Consider the following 6,537-nt stretch of genomic DNA (forward strand, 5'->3'; position numbering starts at 1 on the left):
TTATGCCTATGGAACAACATCTAAAGTTAGAGACTGGACAAGAAGAAGACCGAGTTGAGGCAAGCCATTATCGGCGGTTGGTTGGAAGATTACTTTATCTTCAAGCCACTCGTCCTGACAATGAACACTCTGTCAGTATTTTAAGTCAGTTTGTGGATGATCCTCGTCAAAGCCATCTCGATGCCGCGACTAGAGTACTTAGATACCTAAAAACCACAGCCGGTCAAGGCAATTTACTTCCCAAGAAAGGGGGAAGCAATCTGGTCGCTTATATTGATTTAGATTGGCTTGGTTGTCCTATCACTAGAAGGTCGAGGACTGGATACCTTCTCCTCGTTGGAGGTGCCCCTGTTTCTTGGAAATCCAAAAAGCCATCGGTTGTGTCTCGATCATCTGCATAAGCCGAATATAGAGCCATGGCCACTACTGTTAGTAAAATACTTTGGATGAGGTGGCTTCTTAAGGAACTCGACACCATTCAAACAACACCTACTGCTCTCTTTTGTGACAACCTTGCGGTTAAACACATTGCAAACAATTCGGTCTTCCACGAATGAACTAAACACGTTGAGATGGATTGTTATTTTGTTCGTGAACGAGTTGAGTCAAAAGAAATTGAACCACTTCACATCAACACCAAGCTCCAGGTTGCGGATTTGTTCACCAAGGCGCTTGGTTCAAAGCAGTTGCAAACGCTCCTTTTCAAGTTGGGCATTCGTAGCCTTCACGCTCCAACTTAAGGGGGAATATTGTGGGAAAGTATTTTATCAATCATTGACCCATAATTTTTTCTCCTTATTGAGCCCCTAATTCAGCCTATGATCGTGCTTCCGTTTATAAATTTATTTTCATTATTTAAACTTGGTTGATTTCTTATATTTGAGACATAAAAAAGAAAATATATACCAGAAGTTTATAAATAGAACCTACAAATATGCATAAAAGAATGCAGACAGTATTAAATAATACGTTAGAAACCCAAACACACCAAATCCCCGATGCTACTAATGTTGAGGCTCATACACCATCTTCATGAAGCCCAAACAAACTTAGAAAATGATCTTGGGCCTACTGTTAATGTTGATGCAACCGTCGGTTGCGAGATCCTTACTCCAACTGTTGGTGTAAATGAGACACATGGTGATGAGCCAACTACTGAAACCGAGGGTCATGAGTCATATGTCTCCGAATCACCAAACTAATATTGAAGCTATAGAAGAAAGTATTCAACCCATCAGGCAACAAATAAACAAAAGCCTACCGAAACGTCTTGAAGACTTCTTCGTTGACATTCCACCGTCCGTCGATCAAACTTTACCCACGTCTGACCAAGACTCCTCGCCAACTACGGTACGTACACCCGAAAGTTCAGTATATTTCTTACGAAAATTTTACTAAAACTCACAAAGCCTTTTTGGCGGCCATCACTTCAAATAAATACGAGATGAACTTTGGAGGGAAGCCATGAAAAAAGAAATACAAGCTTTGGAGGCTAATGGCACATCGACCCTTGAAGAATTGACGAATGGTAAGTGAGCCATAGATTCGAAGTGGGTCTATAAATTAAAATACAAGCCCAATTGTGAAATTGAACGGCAAGGCTTGTTGCCAAGGGGTTTACGCAATTAGAAGGAATCAATTTTCATGATACGTTTGCGCCCGCCGCAAAACTCGTGACGGTCCAGGTGCTTCTCGTGGTCGCTGTATAGAAAGATTGGGCCATCCATTAATTAGACGTAAACGCCTTTTTGCATGGGGATCTTCATGAAGAAGTCTACATGAAAATTCCACAAGAGTTTGATAGAGGACGAGACAACAAAGTCTGCCGCTTAAGAAAATCGTTATATGGGTTAAAACAAGCCTCTCAAATTTGGTTCCGAAAGTTTACATCAGCATTATTGGCACTCAATTTTAAACAATCAAAGGCACATCATTCCCTATTTATTTGTAAAGATCAAAATTTCTTTTGTTGCCGCATTAATATACGTTGATGATGCTGTCATCGTTGGCGACAACCCATCCAAAATCGATGCCACGAAGAGTTATCTCAATGACTAGTTTAGCATCAAAGACCTCGGAAACTTAAAATATTTCCTAGGAATCGAAGTGGCACGAACAAAATAAGGCTTAGTTCTCAACCAAAGTAAATACACTATTGACATTCTAAAGGATTGTGGTGATCTAGGGTCTCGTCCTAGTGCTTTTCCTTTGGAACAAAATCTAAAATTGGGAAAAGACGATGAGGGGGAAAGGATGGACGCTAGTCAATACAGAAGACTAGTGGGTAGGTTATTTTATTCGCAAGCAACACGGCCGGACATCGTTTATTCCGTCAATGTTTTAAGTCAATTTGTTTCCGATCCTCGCCAAAGTAACACGGAAACAACTACAAGAATATTAAGATATCTGAAAATGACCCCGGGACAAGGAGTCTTGTTACCAAAGGAAGGCGGAACCATCCTCACCGCATATAGTGACTCATATTGGCTCAGATGTCCCTACTCAAGAAGATCTAGAACTGGTTATTTGCTTCTCTTCAGGGGAGCTCCCATATTGTGGAAGTCTAAAAAGCAATCCGTTGTGTCTCAGTCCTCAAAGGAGGCAGAATATCGTGCCATGGCAACCACGTTAAGTGAAATTTTGTGGTCGCGATGGCTTTTGAAAGAACTTGGATTACCACGGGAGCATTCGACCCCTCTCTGTTGTGACAATCAAGCCACAAGACATATTGCAAACAACCCCGTCTATCATGAACGCACGAAGCATGTTGAGATGGATTGTTGTTTTGTTCATGAGCTATTGACACAAGAAATCAAAGGACATTCAACCAAAAGCTATTGACACAAGAAATCAAATAGCCTATTTGTTCACCAAAGCATTGGGTTCTCAACATTTACGATACCTATTTGGCAAGTTGGCTATTCGTGATTTACACGCTCCAACTTGAGGGGAGTATAAATTATTGCCCAACTTCTGGCCCATATCACGCCTCAATCTCCATAAATTCCAAGACTTTGCTATTATTCAAAATTATTATTTCTTTCCTTTTTTATATGCCTATATTTTGTGGCATAATTATTGTTTTGCTTTTCTACTTATTGTGGCCATAAACTTCCGTTGAAAGACAGAAAAACATAATAACAAATATTTACTAACTATGAAAAATTACACATATGAAAACATAGCCGGATTCATTCATGCTTCAGGGATGTTAGACCCTTACTGAAATTAGCTCATCAAGCTTAATATGTTAGTAAAATCTAAGAAAAAAATCCACATGCAACCCCCCCCCCCTCCCCCCAAGACAAAACTAAGAATGCACTTTGTCCTTTAGAAAGCCCAAATGAGAAGCTCTAATTTATCTAACTTGTGTGTTTAGTTTAGTCTAACAAACTGAAAACGGAAAACATCAAATCAATTTCTTGTTTTTTTAATTGAACTAGCTATAATATCAACCCTTAAAGCAATAGTATGCATTAATTATTACTTTTCTGTATATATATTTTTGATGCACGGGTAAGTGTGTAACTGACGATGGAGTACATAGTTCTATACAACTACAAGGCTCCTGAGTTCTGACATAGTGGCTATTCATTCTACATGTTTTTTTCTTTAAGTTGAATTGATTTATGCAATGTAGCTTTTAAAACCAAAACTTGCACAAACGACCTGTTTTGACCCATTATACTCGACCTGTTTTGGCCCGTTACAACCGAGTGTTTATATCAAACATATCCCCCGAGTGAAAGTTCCTGGATCCGTCACTCTATGAAAATGGGTTATTTTGTATATTTGTTTGGTGTTGATCTATTTTTCAGATGCCCGCATTTATCTAGGGTTTGAATTAAATACAAATGAAATTAATGTACTAAACGTGAGAATCAATTAGAGTAATTATATATACAAGTAGAGTAATTATGTAAATGTAATTACTCTATGATTTAATCACATAATTACTCTACTTATATGTATAATTACTCTACTTGATTCTCACGTTTAACACGCTAATTTCATTTGTGTGTCGACCTTTCCCTATATATTTATCTAATGGTGAAATTTTTTTTAGGTTCTATCACGTCAATAAAATTTTATTTTATGTACAAGTCTTTATGTATCTATGTTATTTTAATAAAATTCCGCTAAAAAAAGTCAAATTAATCAAGATGAAAACCAATGATTTCATTCAAAATATTGATTTCTTACCTAGTAAATCTTTATTTATATTTTCAAAATAAAGAAATTTGTTATTCTATTATTACATCCAACAAGTTACAACTTTTTATTCCACAACGAAATTATAAAAACATTGAAATTAACATCGCAAATTCTACTTGAGACGTTTACAAATGGTGAGACCATCACCCAATGGAACCATACAGATATCAACACGAGGGTCAGCTGCAAGTAATTTGTTAAACTCTATAATGTACACTCTGATCTCTCTCAAATGCTCAGGAACAGATGACTCTGGTTGCGCTACCTACCCGAACCAGAGTGTGTTGTCATACAACACCATCCCATTCACCTTCAATGGTTTCATTATTCGCTCGTGATAGTTGATATTGTTAATCTTGTCCGCATCAACGAAAACAAAGTCGAAACTTCCTTCATAATCGGGCTAAAAAATGATAAATTATATATATCAATTTATATAACTTAAACCGAAACCAGACCAATCCTAACCAAGTACGTGTGTACTTTATACTCCCTCCGTCGCATTAAAAGTGCTCACGTTTCCTTTTTTATTTGTTCCATTACAAATTTCCACTTTCAAAATTTATTAGCCAATTTCTAAGTTTACCCTTAAACACACACAAATAACATTAAGAGCATCCACAACAAGGTGCAATGCCCAAGGTTTGGATGAGGTGGCAAGAAAGGCAAACAAGTGTGACTTAATTTATTGTTGTGGGAGTAAAGTTTGAATGGTGAAGTTTGTTTATGCAAACTTGCAACAAACAAAGGGTGGTGGGTCCATTATTTCCACCCTCTCACATTGATATATACATATATATTATATATATGGTTTTAATAATATTTTAATGAGGGTTGTAAATGTTTGTTGTTTTGGCAGAAAGTTGAGGTTTTTGTAGAAAGTTTGGAATCTGATGTGACGTTGATGTGTCGGTTTGTAAATGTTTGTTGTTTTGAATGCTCTAATAAACAATATTTATGGACCCAATTTACAAGGACATTATTATCATTTGGTAAGTAAAAAAAAAACAATAATCTAATCTACCTTAAACTTTATGTTGTTTGACATGCACGTGTACTTACATTTTCCATCACTTGCCTCCGATTCGATGAAGTCAATCTTGTGCTCGACCTTAGCCTTTTCAATAACCGGACGACCTATATTAAAGGTTTAACATTTTTATAAGCTACCCAATAAAAAAAAGTACCAAGAGTACAAAAGTTGCAAACCTTTCCATCATCAGGGATAGTTAGCGCGGTTAAAAGCAACGAGTAACCCGTAAAAACCCAGATCTCCATTGTTTTCTTCGCGCCAACTAGCTTCAACAACATCTGGATCATCTGACCTGCATCTGGTGCGGTGCTCATGAAAGACCTGAAAATCAAGATATCTTTAAAACCTACATGTGCATATATACAACTTATTATTTTTAACTTTTATAAAACATGATGGTGACCAAACTTGTGGAGCGGTGACAGCTCGAAGCTCCTTCAACGGCTCGGGTTCACGAGGGTAGACGTTAGTATCCAGGATGTACTATACATTAAATCACAAGAAATTAAACTGGTTAAATTTGGAGATTTGAAGCATATTATAGGAATAATATTGAACATAGTTATACATTGTACAAGTCTTGAGTTTGCAGCAAGCCTTTAAGTTCACTTGGCTTGTCTGTAGAATCCATTAGCACCTAGCTGTGTGTTTGTATGTGAAACTTGTGAAGGAGAGCAAGTCCATTTATAGGCACATGAAGCTTTTACGAGGAAGAAATACATGGGAAAATATCACCAAGGTATTACTAATTAGTTCGTGAACGTCTGATTGGAAGTTCGTTTACGTTCGTTCATTTAATAAATGGTGAACATGAACAAGTGTCGCGTTTGTTCATTTATATTCGTAAACGTTTGGTAATGTGTCATTTATATTCGTTAACGTTTGTTTGTTTATGTTCGTAAGATTAAGGCTTGTTTTATAGTTTTATAATACTTTGTCTGTAATAACTAATAACCAACCTAATATTTAAGTTATATAATTTTATTGTTTATGTTACGTTCATTTTGTTAATGGTTTATTTTATAAAGTCTTGCTTTAACTAGCAATAAACTTGTGCTTCGTTAACATTATCTGAATAAACCGCGATTGGGAGATGATTATGTTTATGATATTATTATCTCAAGTAATTTACTTTATATTTAATTAAAGTGATTATGTCTAGTATTTTGAATTAAAAGTATTTTATTTTCTTAAATAGTATTGTTTGTCTTCGTGAACAAGTTCAATTCCTACAAACACGAGCAAGATTTGTAAATTGGCACGATTCATGAACAACCCTAACTATAAGT

At 36.3% G+C, this 6,537-nt stretch overlaps 1 long non-coding RNA gene across 1 annotated transcript; it reads right to left on the reverse strand.

The window, feature by feature from the left end:
- Nucleotides 1-5,409: 5,409 nt before the first annotated feature.
- On the reverse strand, nt 5,410-6,052 carry LOC143559419 (uncharacterized). Its single transcript, XR_013139938.1, has 3 exons — nt 5,817-6,052; nt 5,652-5,731; nt 5,410-5,569 (listed from the first exon to the last, which is right to left on the reverse strand). It is a non-coding gene; the product is annotated as an uncharacterized LOC143559419 (long non-coding RNA).
- Between the last annotated feature and the right edge of the window lie 485 nt (nt 6,053-6,537).

This window comes from Bidens hawaiensis, unplaced genomic scaffold (genome assembly GCF_021521415.1).
Source record: "Bidens hawaiensis isolate Kalapana, Puna unplaced genomic scaffold, B.hawaiensis_p1.1 tig00019821_1, whole genome shotgun sequence".
Lineage (NCBI taxonomy): Eukaryota > Viridiplantae > Streptophyta > Magnoliopsida > Asterales > Asteraceae > Bidens > Bidens hawaiensis.